We start from the raw sequence: 16068 nt of genomic DNA on the forward strand, positions 1-16068 counted from the left end.
ACATCTGATGGCCGCACTAATGATCATTTGCAAAGATGATGCAAATCAAGAAAAGTTCAATATTGTACATGTTATCTCATTAAAAACATCATAGTCATCTAATTGATCAGATCTCCTTCCATCCTTCCTGTGGGGCATACCCTTTGATCTATTTTTCATAGGCTTGGACTGCAGATTTGGGATTTCCCACTTGCTCCATTACATTGGCCTGGCCTTGCAAAACGTTTAGCTCGCGCATAGGTTGAAAGTAACATTATCTCATGGTTAGGTGCCAGCAAATCCAGGTCCTGGCCTATTTTACAATCCATCTATGCCACTTAAACCAGAGCTGTGGCAGGAATATACTCTAAGGGCCTTGGAATGTTAGACGAATATAATTAAAAATTGATTTTTTTTTACATCATTAATTAATTTGAATATTGCTGAAATACAGATCATCACTGTTCCAACAGAGTTAATGCAAAGATGCAAAAGTATCATTGGTGTTCCTTACAGTATTTTACAACTGAACATACAAACACCTGGGAGGCAGTGGCAAAGTGATATTTCGCTGGACATGTAATCTAGAGACCCAGAATAATGCTCTGGGGACCGAGGTTCAGATTCCACCATGGCAGATGCTGGAATTTAAACTCAATTTTAAAATCTGGAATTAAAAAGTCTAATGATGACCATGAAACCATTATCAATTGTTGTAAAAACCCAACTAGTTCACCAATGTCCTTCAGCAAGGAAATCTGTAATCCTTACTTGGTCCGACGTGGCCTACATGTGACTCCAGACCCTTACATGCCCTCTGAAATGGCCCAGAAAACCACTCAGTTGTACTCAATTTCTACAAAAAGGAAGGAAACCAGAATGAGATCGACTCAGCATCGGAACCGACGGCGGCAAGCCCGCCTTACTAACATCTGGAGGCTTGTGCCAAAATTAGGAGAGCTGTCTCACAGACTCGTCAAGAACAGCCTGACATGGTCATACTCACAGAATCATACTTTACAGAAAATGTCCCAGATACTACCATCACCATTCCTGACTATGACCGGTCCCAATGGCAGGACAGACCCAGCAGAGATGGCAGCAAAGTTGTATACAGTTGGGAGGGAGTTGCCCTGGGAATCCTCAACATCAACTTTGGAACCCATGATGTCTCATGGCACAAGGTCAAACATGAACAAGGAAACCCCCCTCAGCTGATGAATCAGGACTCCTCCAGCTTTAACACCACTTGGAGGAAAAAACGAGGGTGGTCAGGGCACATAATGTACTCTGAGTGGGGAACTTCAATGTCGATCACCAAAAGTGGCTTGGTAGTACCACCACTGACCAAGCTGGCTAAGTCCTAAAGGACACAACTGCTAGACTGGGACAAGATGGAAGAATATACTTGACGTCAACCTTACCAACCTGTATCTATCGATTACAATATCAGTACAACTGACCACGGCATAGTCATTTTGAGACCAAGTCTCGTCTTCACATTGTCAATACCCTCCCTGGTGTTGTGTGGCATGGTGCTAAATGGGATAGATTCAGAACACACCTAGCAACTCAAAACTGGGTATCTATGAGGTATTATGGGCCATCAGCAGCAGCAGAATTCTATTCAATCACAGTCTGTAACCTCACGGCCAAGTTATCCCCCACTCTGTCATTACGACCAAGCCAGAGGATGAACCTAGTTTAATAAAGAGTACAGGAAGGCATACCAGGAGCAACACCAGGCATACCTAAAAATAAGATGTGAACCTGGTGAAGCTACAACACAAGACTACTAGTGTGCAAAACCTGCCACATTCAATTGTGAGTGTGGTGAACAATTAAACAACTCACTGGAGGAGGAGGCTCCACAAATATTCCCAGCCACAATGATGGAGGATGGCAGCACATCTATGCAAAAGATAAAAGATAAGGCTGAAACATTTGCAATAATCTTCAGCCAGAAGTGCCGAGTGGATGATCCATCTTTGTCTCCTCCAGAGGACCCCAGCATCACAGATGCCAGTCTTCAGCCAATTCAATTCTCTCCATGTGATATCCAGAAATGGCTGAAGGCACTGGGTACTGCAAAGGCTATGGGCCCTGACAATATTCCAGCAATAGTACTGACCACTTGCGCTTCAGAGCTTGCTGCACCCCTAGCCAAGCTGTTCCAGTACAGCTACAACACTGGCATCTACCTGGCAATGTGGAAAATTGCCAGGTATGTCCTGTGCACAAGAAACAGGACAAATTGATTTGATTTGATTTGATTTATTATCCAAATATAAATCCAACCTGACCAATTATTGTCCCATCAGTGTACTCTCGATCATCAGTAAAGGGATGGAATGTGTCATCAACAGTGCTATCAAGCAGCACTTACACAGACACTCAGTTTGGGTTCCATCAGCGTCACTCAACTCCTGGCCTCATCATAGCCTTGGTTCAAACCTGGATAAAAGAGGTGTGTGCCAGAGGTGAGGTGAGAGTGACATTAAGGCAGCATTTGACTGAGTATGGCATCAAGGAGCCCGAGCAAAACTGGAGTCCATGGTAATTAGGGGGAAAACTCTCTACTGGCTGGAGTCAGATCCGGCACAAAGGAAGATGGTTGCGGTGGTTGGAGGTCAATCATCTCAGTTCCAGGACATCAATGCAGGAGTCCCTCAGGGTAGTGCCTCAGACCCAACCATCTTCAGCTGCTGCATTAATAATTTTCCTTCCAACATAAGGTCAAAAGGGGGGGATCATCACTGATGATTGCGTAATGTTCAGCACCATTTGTATTTCCCCAGATACTGAAGCAGACCACGTTCAAATGCAGCAAGACCTGGACAATATTCAGGTTTGGGCTGACAAGTGGAAAGTAACATTCATGCCACACAAGTGCCAGGCAATGACCATCTCCGCTACAAGAGGTGATCTGACCATCGCCCTTTGAAGTTCAATGGCATTACCATGGCTGAAAACCTCCCTATAAACATCTTAGGGGTGACCTTTGACCAGAAACTGAACTGGACTAGTCAATAAATACTGCGGCTCCCAGAACAAGTCAAAGGCTAGGAATCTTGGGGCAAGTAACTTACCTTCTGACTCCTGAAGGCCATTCCATAATCTACAAGGCTCAAGTCAGGAGTGTCAATCATCTCAGTTTCAGGATATCACTGCAGGAGTTCCTCAGAGTAGTGTCCTAGGTCCAACCACATTCAGATGCTTCATCAATGACCTCCCTTCCATCATCAGGTCATAAATGGGGATGTTTGCGGATGACTGCAAAATGTTCAGCACCATTCGTGACTCCTCAGATAATGAAGCAGTCCATGTCCAAATGCAGCAAGACCTGGACAATATCGAGGCTTGAGCTGACAAGTGGCAAGTTATATTCGCGCCACACAAGTGCCAAGAAATGACAATTTCATACAAGAGAGGATCTAACCACCGCCACTTGACATTCAATGGCATTTCCATCACTGAATCCCCCACAATCAACATCCTAGGGGTTACCATTGATAAGAAACTAAACTGGACTAGCCATATTAATACTGTGGCTACCAGGGCAGGTCAAAGGCTAGGCATCCTGCGGCAAGTAACTCACCTCCTGACATTCCTGAAAGAACATAGGACATACATAGACAAAGGCTTTGGGTGAAGCATATGGAGTGTAGTACTACTCAGTAGATAAGATGTATGAAGAGATCTTGGGGCCTCACGGTAGCATGGTGGTTAGCATCAATGCTTCACAGCTCCAGGGTCCCAGGTTCGATTCCCGGCTGGGTCACTGTCTGTGTGGAGTCTGCACGTCCTCCCCGTGTGTGCGTGGGTTTCCTCCGGGTGCTCCGGTTTCCTCCCACTGTCCAAAGATGTGCGGGTTAGGTGGATTGGCCATGCTAAATTGCCCGTAGTGTAAGGTTAATGGGGGGATTGTTGGGTTACGGGTATACGGGTTACGTGGGTTTAAGTAGGGTGATCATTGCTCGGCACAACATCGAGGGCCGAAGGGCCTGTTCTGTGCTGTACTGTTCTATGTTCTATCTGTTCAGTCCATAAGAGGGTTATTCAGGAGTCTGGTAACAGAGGGGAAGAAGATGTTTTTGAACCTGTTAGTGCATGTCCTCAGACTTCTGTATCTCCTGCTCGATGAAAGAAGTTGGAAGAGAGAATACCCCAGGTGGGAGGGGTCTTTGATTATGCTTCCCGCTTTCACAAGACAGTGGGAGGTGTAGACAGAGTCAACGGATGGGAGGTGGATTTGCATGATGGACTAGGCTTTGTTCACGACTCTCTGTACTTTCTTATGGTCTTGGGCCGAGCAGTTGCCATATCAAGCTGTGATGCAGCCAGATAGGATAGACAGGATGCTTTCGATTAAACGTTTTTAAAAACTGGTAATAGTCAATGTGGACATGCCAAATGTCTTTAGTTTTCTGATTAAGTAGAGGCGCTGTTGTGCTTTCTTGGTGGTAGCGTGGACATGGGTGGACCAGGACAGATTGTTGCTCTTCTGCACATCTGGGAATTTGAAGCTGTCAACCATTTCCACCTCAGAACCATTGATGCAGACAGAAGTGTGTACAATACTTTGTTTGTTGAAGTCAATGACCAGCTCCTTAGTTTTTCTGGTATTGAGGGAGAGATTGTTGTCGTTACACCACTCCACTAGGTTCTCTATCCCCCTCCTGTACTCTGACTCATCATTGTTCGAGATCCAACCCACTATGGTCATGTCATCAGCAAACTTGTAGGTGGAGTTGATGCCATATTTTGCAACACTTTCGCCTGTGTATAGGGAGTATAGTAGGGGCCTATGCACGCAGCCTTGCAGGGCCCCGGTATTAAGGACTATTGTGGATGAGGTGTTGTTGTTTATCCTTACTAATTGTGGTCGATGGGTCAGGAATTTGAGCATCCAGTTGCAGACGGAGGAGCCAAGTACTAGGTTTTAGAGTTTTGATATGAGCTTGGCTGTGATTATGGTGTTGAAAGCAGAGCTGTAGTCAACGAATAGGAGTTTGACGTAGGAGTCCTTGTTGTCCAGATGCTCCAGGAATGTGTAGGGCCAGGGAGATGGAGTCTGCTGTGGACCAGTTGTGGTGGGATGCGAATTGCAGTGGATCAAACCATTCTGGGAGTATAGAATTGATGTGTCCCATGACCAACCTGTCGAAGCACTTTGTGATGATAGATGTCAAGGCCACCGGACAGTGAGGCACGTTGACTGGTTCTTCTTTGGAACCGGTATGATGGTGGTCTTCTTGAAGCAGATGTGGACCTTGGAATGGTGTGGGGAGGGGTTGAAGAATTCCACAAACACACCCGCCAGTTAATCCACGCAGGATCTGAGTGCACGACCAGGGACTCCATCAGGACCCGTCGGCTTCATTTTCAAGAAGGCTGATCAGTCTTCGGAAGCTGGGACAGTAGGTATGTGTGTGTCCGATGCTACTGGGGCAGCTGACAATGTTTTGATGGTTTCCTGCTCGAAACGAGCATAGAAAGCATTGAGTTCATTGGGTAGGTGAGGGAGGGGGGTGCTGCTGCCTTTGATTCTAGCCGGCTTTGCTTTGTAACCTGTTATGTTGTTTAAGCCTTGCCACAACCGACGAGATTCCGTGTTGTTAATCTGTGACTCAAGCTTCATGTGGTATTGTCTCTTGGCACTCCTGATGGCTTTGTGGAGGTCATACCTGTTTTTTTTTGGACAGGTCAGGTTTGCCTGTCTTGAATGCCTCACACCTGGCCTTCGTAGGAAGTGAATCTCCTGATTAAACCATGATTTCCAGTTGGGGAACGTATGTACTACCTTCTTTGGCATGCAATCTTCTACACAAGTCTGTGGCGGTGGTGGCATACTCATTTAGGTTGACCACTGAGTTCTTTTTTTTTCTTTTAAAAAAAAAATTTAGATTACCCAATTATTTTTTCCAATTAAGGGGGCAATTTAGTGTGGCCAATCCACCTACTCTGCACATTTGTTTTGGGTTGTGGGGGCGAAACCCACACAGACACGGGGAGAATGTGCAAACTCCACACGGACAGTGTCCCAGAGCCAGGATTGAACCTGGGACCTCAGCGCCGTGAGGCAGCTGTGCTAACCACTAGGCCACCGTGCTGCCCTGACCACTGAGTTCTTGAATATGCACCAGTCCACTGACTCCAAACAGTTACTTGGGAGATCTTCTGTTGCCTCAGACCAGCATTGCACAACCTCCTTAACCGGATTCTCCTACTTAAGTTTCTGCTGTATGCCGGGAGAAGAAGGTCTTATGGTCCAATTTTCCAAAGTGCAATCGGGGGGAGATGGATCGGTAGGCAGCCTTGAATTTTGTGTAGCAGTGGTCGAAGATGTTGGTGCCCCTGGTGGGACAGGAGAGATGCATTAAGGTAATTTTGGCAGAACACTTTTGAGTTTGGCCTGGTTGAAGTCCCCGGCCACGATGAGCATATTCTGTTCCACTGTTATTTATGGCAGTGTACAATTCATCAAGTGCCTTCTTCACTTCCACCTGTGATGGGATATAGACCACCGTGATAATGGCAGAAGTGAACCCCTCTGGAAGGTAGTATGGGCGGCACTTCACAGTCAGGTATTCCAGGTCTGGGGAGCAGTAGTTCGCCAGGGTCACCACGTCCGAGCACCAGGAGGAGTTGATGAAGAGGCAAACCCCTTCACCCTTCGCTTTACCCGATAATGCCGTGTGGTCCATTTGATGCATTGAGAAGCCTTCAGGTTGGAATGCACCGTTTGGTGAGGCAGGGGTGAGCCATGTCTCTGTGAAACAGAGCACACAGCAGTCTCTTACTTCCCACTGACAGGTAAGTCCGACCTATATTAAACACTTTGTGAATTGAGGGTATTTAGTGTTCATTATGGCCATGATGTAAACAAATACAAATACTATCTGCTTTCAGACGTCACAAAAATTGTGATAACTAACAGTATACATTATATATCACTGTGATATCACCTGGCCAAAATTTGAAGGCTTTAGAAATTAAACAGAAATAAGGGAAGAATTAGGATACATAATTAAATTATAGCTGTGGTGAAGTCTTTTGGACTTTAAAGGAATAAAGAAAACAAAAGCATGATTTATCTTTACATTGCCAGATCATCTGTACTTTAAAGTATTCACTTGCAGAGCAGTATCACAACCCAAATGTATAGCTGCCTGAGACTCTGATTCAGGTTATTTTGTACAAATTGCTAATCTAATAATAATAGCAATATCTTTTCATAGTTGATTTTGCCAACCTATCGAGCACAGACTTTAAAGTGATACCAGTAGCATAAAATATTTAAAATAAATGATCAATTGCTAAATTATAGCACCACCAATGTGGGAAATCCCAGACACTGACATCAGTAGATTTAACAATTAGATATCAATTGTCTCCAGAATTATAACTGAGATGGGGTGTTATTACCTGACCCAAGGCCATGAGGTCTACACCACCAGGTTCCCCTTGGCCTCATCTGAGTATGATCTCCCCAGATGAGGAGCTACACCTGGGGGACCTTGGGACATAAATACCCCAACCCGAGTGTGGGTCGGGCACGGGAGTCCCTTCGGGGAGTGGGACTGTACTGGGAAGGTGAATAAATAGTGTGTTTTTCTAATCGGTTATCGCTTCCGCGTGGTCGCTTGGCTGGAACTTTACATGGAGGAATTGCTTCAGCAAAAGGGATTTGTTGAAAAAAATGATGCTGCGGCCATGGATCAAATTGTAGTTGGTGCGAATTTGATTGAAAGATTGCCCTCTAATCCTAATTTTCAATCAAGCCGCAGTTCCTAAATTACAGTTGAGTGAACCTCCACATTCATAACTCATCATTGCCTGATTTATTGTAGATGCTATTCATTATTATCTGCAAACACATATGCCTCTACAGGCTAGAGTAACCACAGATCATGGTTGTCAGATGACAATATTTGTCTGAGACACATATACATAAAATAGAGGTTAACAGACTGTTAAGCATGGACATGAAGCACAGTGTGGTGATCTACCACTGTCTATATATGTGTGTGCTTGCATTAGGGGATGTATGACAGTACCTGTATTACAGGCTTTCCAGTCAGCCCCTGCCGGCTAGCTCCGCCCACAGGGAGCAGTATAAATATTCATAAGTTTCCCTGAGATGCCATTCTACAGCTGCAGCCAAAGGAATAGCATCTCACTGTAATAAAGCCTCTCTTGTACCGAACCGAGTCTTTGTGTGCAATTGTTAGCGCCACAATTTATTACAGTGAGATTTTACAACATCATGGACATCAGAATTAAGCCCGATTGCCTGCAGCTGGATCCGCAGTCGCCACACGCCAGGAAAGATGTTAACCACTGGATGGCTGTTTTCGAGGCCTACCTCACCTCAGCTGACCCTACACCATCGGAGGCTCAGAAGGTACAACTCCTATACTCAAGGTTGAGCTCCAGCGTGTTTCCGCTGATTCAGGACGCGCCTACCTACGCCCGGGCCATGGAACTTCTCAAAGAGAATTACGCTCAGTCGACGAACACTCTGTTTGCGAGACATGTACTCGCCACCCGCGTTCAGCAACCGGGTGAGTCGATTGAGGACTTCTGGCAGGCCCTTATCCCTCTAGTACGGGACTGCGACTGCCAGGCCGTCTCGGCCACGGAACATTTGAATCTCCTCATGCGGGATGCATTTGTAACGGGTATTGCATCGGACCCCATCCGGCAATGACTGCTGGAAGGGGCCGCTCTCGATCTTGCGGGAACAAAGACCTTAGCGCTCTCAATAACGGCCGCTTCCCGTAATGTGCAATCCTACCCCGCCAGCCGCGCGGCTCACCCATCCTACCCCTCGTGGACCCCGCAACTGACCCCCCCGACTGGGGCCGCTCCCGCGCAGTATGCTTGCGCTGCTTGCCGCACCGTGCACCCTGGGGGTCCCCGCTGCTACTTCTGCGGTTAGTAGAAGCACCCCCGCCTGCGCTGCCTGGCCCGCACCGCGACCTGCAAATCCTGTGGCAAGAAAGGCCACTTTGCAGCGGTGTGTCAGTCCCGCGCAGTTGCCGCTATCGCGCCCGAACTCTCCCCCTCGCCTCAGCCGATCGCGCAATGGGCCCTGCCGTCCGCTTCCCCGGGGCCACGTGCGATCAGTGGGCGCCGCCATTTTCCTTCCCCAACTCCACGTGCGATCAGTGGGCGCCACCATCTTTCGCCGCACCGCCATGTGCGCACCATGGGCGCCGCCATCTTCATCCTCTGACTCCATGTGCGCTCCATGGTTGCCGCCATCTTGCCCCGCCCCCACAACGTGCGCTCCATGGTCGCCGCCATCTTGCCCCGCCCCCACAATGTGCGCTCCATGGTTGCCGCCATCTTGCCCCGCCCCCGCAACGTGCGCTGCATGGGCGCCGCCATCTTCTTCTCTGCAGGTACTCCAGACACCGCCATTTTGTCCTCCCCTTGGAACTGCACCACGGGACCGGGTCGCTGTCGCTACTCATCGGACTCGTCGGATTTTTCGGTCGATCGCCCGCCACTCGCCTCCATGACGCTCGACCAATCCCGTCCTCGCAACCTGGCCACCGCTTCTATGACGGTGCTTGTCAATGGCCACGCGACCTCCTGCCTCATCGACTCCGGGAGCACAGACAGTTTCATCCATCCGGACACGGTAAGGCGCTGCTCTCTCGCGGTCCATCCTGACAACCAGTGGATCTCCCTGGCCTCCGGATCCCACTCAGTTCCGATCCGGGGCTTCTATCTGGTTAAACTCGCCGTGCAGGGCGTTGAATTCAACCATTTCCACCTGTATGTTCTCTCCAACCTCTGTGCGGCACGTTTACTGGGCCTGGACTTCCAATGTAACCTCCAGAGCCTCACCCTCAAATTTGGCGGACCCCTACCTCCCCTCACCATTTGCGGCCTCACGACCCTCAAGGTTGACCCTCCCTCCCTCTTTCCCAATCTGACTGCAGATTGCAAGCCCGTCGCCACTAGAAGCAGGCGGTACAGCACCCAGGACAAGACCTTCATCAGGTCTGAGGTCCAGCGGCTGCTTCGGGAGGGTATTATTGAGGCCAGCAACAGTCCCTGGAGAGCCCAAGTGGTGGTGGTTAAAACTGGGGAGAAACACAGGATGGTCATGGACTACAGCCAGGCCATCAACTGGTACACGCAGCTCGACGCGTACCCCCTCCCTCGCATATCTGATATGGTCAATCAGATTGCACAGTACCGGGTCTTCTCAACGATTGACCTGAAATCCGCCTACCACCATCCGTAAATCGGACTGTCCCTACGCTGCCTTTGAGGTGGACGGTTGACTGTATCAATTTCTTAGGGTTTCCTTCGGCTTCACTAACGGGGTCTCGGTATTTCAGCGAGAAATGGACCGAATGGTTGACCGGTACGGACTGCGGGCCACGTTTCCGTACCTAGACAACATCACCATCTGCAGCCACGACCAGCAGGACCATGACGCCAACCTTGCTAAATTTCTCCACACCGCATCTCTCCTCAACCTCACTTATAACAAGGAGAAGTGCGTGTTTAGCACAGACCGCTTATCCATCCTCGACTACGTAGTCCAAAACGGGGGCCCGGTCCCGACCGCTAGCGACCCCTGATAGAGCTTCCCCTCCCCCACTGCCCCAAGGCTCTCAAACGATGCCTGGGGCTCTTTTCTTACTATGCCCAGTTGGTCCCACAATACGCGGACAAGGCCCGCCCGCTGATCCAGTCCACACAATTATCCCTTAAGGCTGAGGCACAACAGGCCTTCGTTCGTATTTGCTCAGACATAGCCAAGGCCGGGATGCACGCAGTAGACGAGACACTGCCCTTCCAAGTAGAGAGCGGCGCTTCAGATGTCGCCCTTGCCGCCACTCTAAACCAGGCAGGCAGACCCGTGGCATTCTTTACCCGCACCCTCCATGTCTCCAAAATTCGACATTCCTCTGTTGAAAAGGAGGCCCAGGCAATCGTTGAAGTGGTGCGGCACTGGAGGCATTACCTGGCCGGCAGGAGATTCACCTCCTCACTGACCAACGACAAAATCTTGCTGTGGAGAATCGAGCTCTCCACCTATAATTACGAGATCTTGTATCGCCCCGGCAAGCTCAACGAGCCCCCAGACGCCCTCTCCCGAGGTACATGTGCCAGCACACAAGTGAACCAGCTCCGTACCTTGCACGACAGCCTTTGCCATCCAGGGGTCACTCGGTTGTACCATCTGGTCAAAGCCCGCAATCTGCCCTACTCCGTCGAGGAAGTACGGATAGTCACCAGAGACTGCCAGGTCTGTGCGGAGTGCAAGCCGCACTTCTACCGGCCAGATCGCGTGCGCCTGGTGAAAGTGTCCCGCCCCTTTGAACGCCTCAGTGTGGATTTCAAAGGGCCCCTCCTGTCCACCGACCGCAACACCTACATCCTTAGTGTGGTCGATGAATTCTCTAGGTTCCCCTTTGCCATCCCATGCCCGGATATGACGTCTGCCACCATCATCAAGGCCCCTGATTCCATATTCGCTCTGTTCAGTTTCCCCGACTATATCCACAGTGACAGGGGATCCTCGTTCATGAGTGAGGAGCTGCGTCAGTTCCTGCTCAGCAGGGGTATCGCCTCCAGCAGGACGACCAGCTACAACCCCCGGGGAAACGGGCAGGTAGAGAGGGAGTGCGGGACGGTATGGAGGGGCGTCCAGCTGGCCCTATGGTCCAGGAACCTCCCAGCCGCTCGTTGGCAGCAGGTCCTCCCTGATGCGCTCCACTCCATTCGGTCACTGCTGTGCACTGCAACTAACAAGACACCCCATGAACGTGTTTTTGCCTTCCCTAGGAAGTCCACATCCGGGGTGTTGCTCCAGACTTGGCTCGCAGCTCCAGGGCCGGTCCTACTTCATAGGCATGTCAGGCTCCACAAGGCAGACCCTCTGGTGGACAGGGTACTCCTGCTCCACGCAAACCCCCAATATGCCTACGTGGAGTTCCCCGACGGCTGCCAGGATACAGTCTCGCTCAGGGACCTGGCTCCCTTGGGTGCCGATCCCATGCCCACACTCCTCCCTACCCACGCACCACCCTCCTTTTCCCCGGCGCCCCCGACTTCAGCCCCACCAGGTCCATCCCACGTTCCCCTGCCCACACTAGAGGACATGGAAGATTTTGGCTCGCTGCCGGAGTCATCCAGCCACTGGCCAACACCAGCCGACCACCAGCACCAACACCGCCAGCACCGACGCCGACACCGCCTGTGCAGACGTCGCCACCACTGCTGCATCGCTCACAACGGAACGTCCGACCGCCGGTGTGTGGCGGGCACTGGGTTGCCCGATGGACACTTGATTTCCCCCCCCCTCTGTAAATAGATCACGTTTATGTATTATAGTTTTAAGTCACCCCCGCCGGACTCATTTTTTGCAGGGGGTGAATGTGGTGATCTACCACTGTATATATATGTGTGTGCTTGCATTAGGGGATGTACGACAGTACCTGTATTACAGGTTTTCTGGTCAGCCCCTGCCGGCTAGCTCCGCCCACAGGGAGCAGTATAAATATTCATAAGTTTCCCTGAGATGCCATTCTACAGCTGCAGACGAAGGAATAGCATCTCACTGAAATAAAGCCTCTCTTGTACCGAATCGAGTCTTTGTGTGCAATTGCTAGCGCCACACACAGCATGCAAGGACAAATTACAATAGTCAACTTAGAAGATGCTTGCTCAGAAAATAGTGAATATGTGCAGCAGATTATGAGAAATTCTCAATCCGTTGGGATGGGAAAACATATCCAAGATAGCATAGTTTTAAACAGGAATAGTCCAAGTAACCGTTTCTTGTTCTGAGCTTTTTTGTAACCTGAGGGCATATTTATTTTGTGTTATATATATGTGGTAGCTGGCAAGCAAGACTCAAGGCTCAGAAAAATATCTCATACAATTTTACTAATGGAATCCAACATCAGCAAATAAGGTTTTCAGCCAACTCTTCCTCTCCTCTCTTTTTCTGAGGCTGTGAGGTGAATTGGATCACTCCTTTCTTAATAGTGTCATGCCAGTCTCACACCTTACTGTGTAATCCACTGGCATTTTCTACTTAAGGGTCACTTCAAAATGTTTATACTCACATAGTTTCTGTCCTTGAGTCTACCATAAAAGAACTATTTTTGCAGCAGACCTGCATCTATTCTCAGTGCATAACTGATTCAAGACAGCTGCATCTTTACCAGCATTGCCGGGAGTGATTGCTCATATCTGTAATTTGCTATTGGAGGTTTAGGGATGCCATTTAATGTCAGGGTGTTACAAAGATACCATGAGTAGAACGTACTCTCTGTAGTAGGCCCGAATTGTGGGCAGCGTGGTAGCACACTGGGTAGCACTGTTGCTTCACAGCTCCAGGATCCCAGGTTCGATTCCCGGCTGGGTCACTGTCTGTGTATAGTCTGCACGTTCTCCACATGTCTGCATGGGTTTCCTCCGGGTGCTCTGGTTTCCTCCCACAAGTCCTGAAAGATGTGCTGTTAGGTGAATTGGACTTTCTGAATTCTTCCTCAGTGTACTGGGGCGACTAGGGGATTTTCATAGTAACTTCATTGTAGTGTTAATATAAGCCTACTTGTGACAATAAAGATTATTATTATCATCTCTTAGGAGGCCCGAATCTCTCTGGAGGGGGCCCGAATCAAAGCTTAATTTATTGGTTGGTATTATAAAAAGCTGCAAATGGAAATTATTTCATACATTTACCACCAGTTGCACATGAGCAACAATGGATATGAAGGGCAACTTGCATTTATGGAACATAGAATATACAGTGCAGAAGGAGGTGATTCGGCCATCGAGTCTGCACCGACCCATTTAAGCCCTCACTTCCACCCTATCCCTGTAACCCAATAACCCCTCCTAAACATTTTTGGTCACGAAGGGCAATTTATCAATCCACCTAACCTGTATGTCTTTGGACTGTGGGAGAAAACCGGAGGAAACCCACGCAGACACGGACCTCCTTTAACACAGCATTATGTCCCAATTGCCTCATAAGAGATGCATGGAAATAAAATGGATATTGGCAGGCATGACCAAAATCTTGGGAAAAGAGGTGGGTTTAAATGATGCTCGTACAGGAGGAGATGAAAATGTAAAGATGGAGAGGCTGAGGGTTATAATTCTAGGGCTTAAAGCACAGCCAGCATGGGGCTAAAGGTGGGAAAGATGCACAAGAGCTTGAAGTCAGAGGAAGAATGAGCTTTGTGGATGGTGTCATAAAATTGCAAAAGATAAGGTAGAAATGGAGTGGCTGGGCCTTGAAAGGATTTAAATACAGGATAAGGAGTTTAAATTGGGGGACCAAAGTCCAATTTAGGTCAAGAAGAATTGCATTGAGCATGGGACAGTGTTTTAGATGAGCTGAGATTTGCAGAATGTGGAGGATCGAAGGCCAAACAGGAGAGCATTGGATTTTGAGTGGAGAAGTAACAAAAGCATGGTTGAGGCTTCCAGCTGAAGTTGGCTGAGGTAAATGTGAGGATGGCATGGCAGCATTGCCCCTTTAAGGGGCAATCCTTCACGGGCCACACGTCCTGCCCGGTACCTATGGGGACAGAGCGCGTGAACCTGAGCTTATCAGGTGTCTGGACGTGAACCTGGGTGATGGGGAATCACCAGAGTAAGCTTGGGAATCGATGGAACTATCCCTTTGTTGGAGTTGTGTTGATCTGTGATATAAAGTTCTTCTTTAGTTAAATAAATCACCTTTGTGGTTTAACACTACCTCGTCATGAGAATAAACAGCTACAGTCGAAAGGAAAGTCGGCGACTTTTGGAAGAGGGGCGAAGAGTGGCCTCTCGGTGCCCTGCAAAAAGGTAAAGAATCAACCATACTTGAATAGCTATGCCACTATTCTGGAAAATCGACCGATTTGATCTGGAAGTTGAAAGTTTGGGCTAATATCTGGAAAGGCTTTGATACTTTTTTGCTGCCAATTAAACCAGAGCAGAAGACAAGCAAAAAGTTATATTACTCACAGTTTGCAGCCCACAGACATATAACCTCGTGAGAAGCCTAACATCTCCGGAGGCTCTGGACACCCAGGGCAGAATTATTGACGCCGGGACAGGATTAGTGGACTTTTACGACAGCAAAATTGGCGTTGTGCCTGGACCAATTCACCGGCTTCTAAGTGGCTAACACCGGTGCCAAATGGAACTTGATATATTCCAATGTGAAATGGTGCCAGATTTGCTGGGTTTGGGATTCACACTGAGAAGGCTGACAAGCTGCAGCCGCATATACACGCTCCACTCCTCACACACATCATCCCAGCGAACAAGATGGCAGCGAGGAGAGCAGCTCCCCATTTCACAGACACTGAACCCGAGACCCTGCTGGACACCTTGGAGGAGAGGCCTATACCCCGGGGTTGGAAGGAGGCTGCCAGCCGCAGCCGTTTGCCATTCCTGGACGTGCCAGTTGGCGAAGGCCATGAGCGCCATGGGCAACACGGTGATCTTTCAGGAATCACTGGAGGCAGGATGGGTCCCAGAGGACTGGAAAGTGGCTAATGTAACACCACTGTTTAAGAGAGAGGCAGAAGACGGGAAATTATTGGCTGGTTAGTCTGACTTCGGTCATTGGTAAGATTTTAGAGTTCATTATTAAAGATGAGATCACAGAGTACTTGTAAGTGCATGGTAAAATAGGACTTAGGCGGCACGGCTTCATCAAGGGGAGGTCATGTATGACAAATCTGAGGAGGTAACAAGGAAGTCAGACAAAGATGAACCAGTGGACGTGATTTATTTAGATTTCCAGAAGGCCTTTGACAAGGTGCCACATAGGAGACTGTTAAATAACTTAAGAGCCCATGGTGTTAAGGCTAAGATACTGGCATGGACAGAGGATTGGCTGACTGGCAGAAGGCAGAGAGTGGGGATAAAGGGGCCATTTTCAGGATGGCAGTCGGTGACTCGTGGTGTACCTCAGGAGTCTGTGCTGGATCCACAACTTTTCACAATATACATTAATGATCTGGAAGAAGGAACTGAAGGCAATGTTGCTAAGTTTGCAGATGATACAAAGATCTGTCGAGGGGCAGGTAGTATTGAAGAAGC

This window comes from Scyliorhinus canicula, chromosome 6 (genome assembly GCF_902713615.1).
Source record: "Scyliorhinus canicula chromosome 6, sScyCan1.1, whole genome shotgun sequence".
Taxonomy (NCBI): domain Eukaryota; kingdom Metazoa; phylum Chordata; class Chondrichthyes; order Carcharhiniformes; family Scyliorhinidae; genus Scyliorhinus; species Scyliorhinus canicula.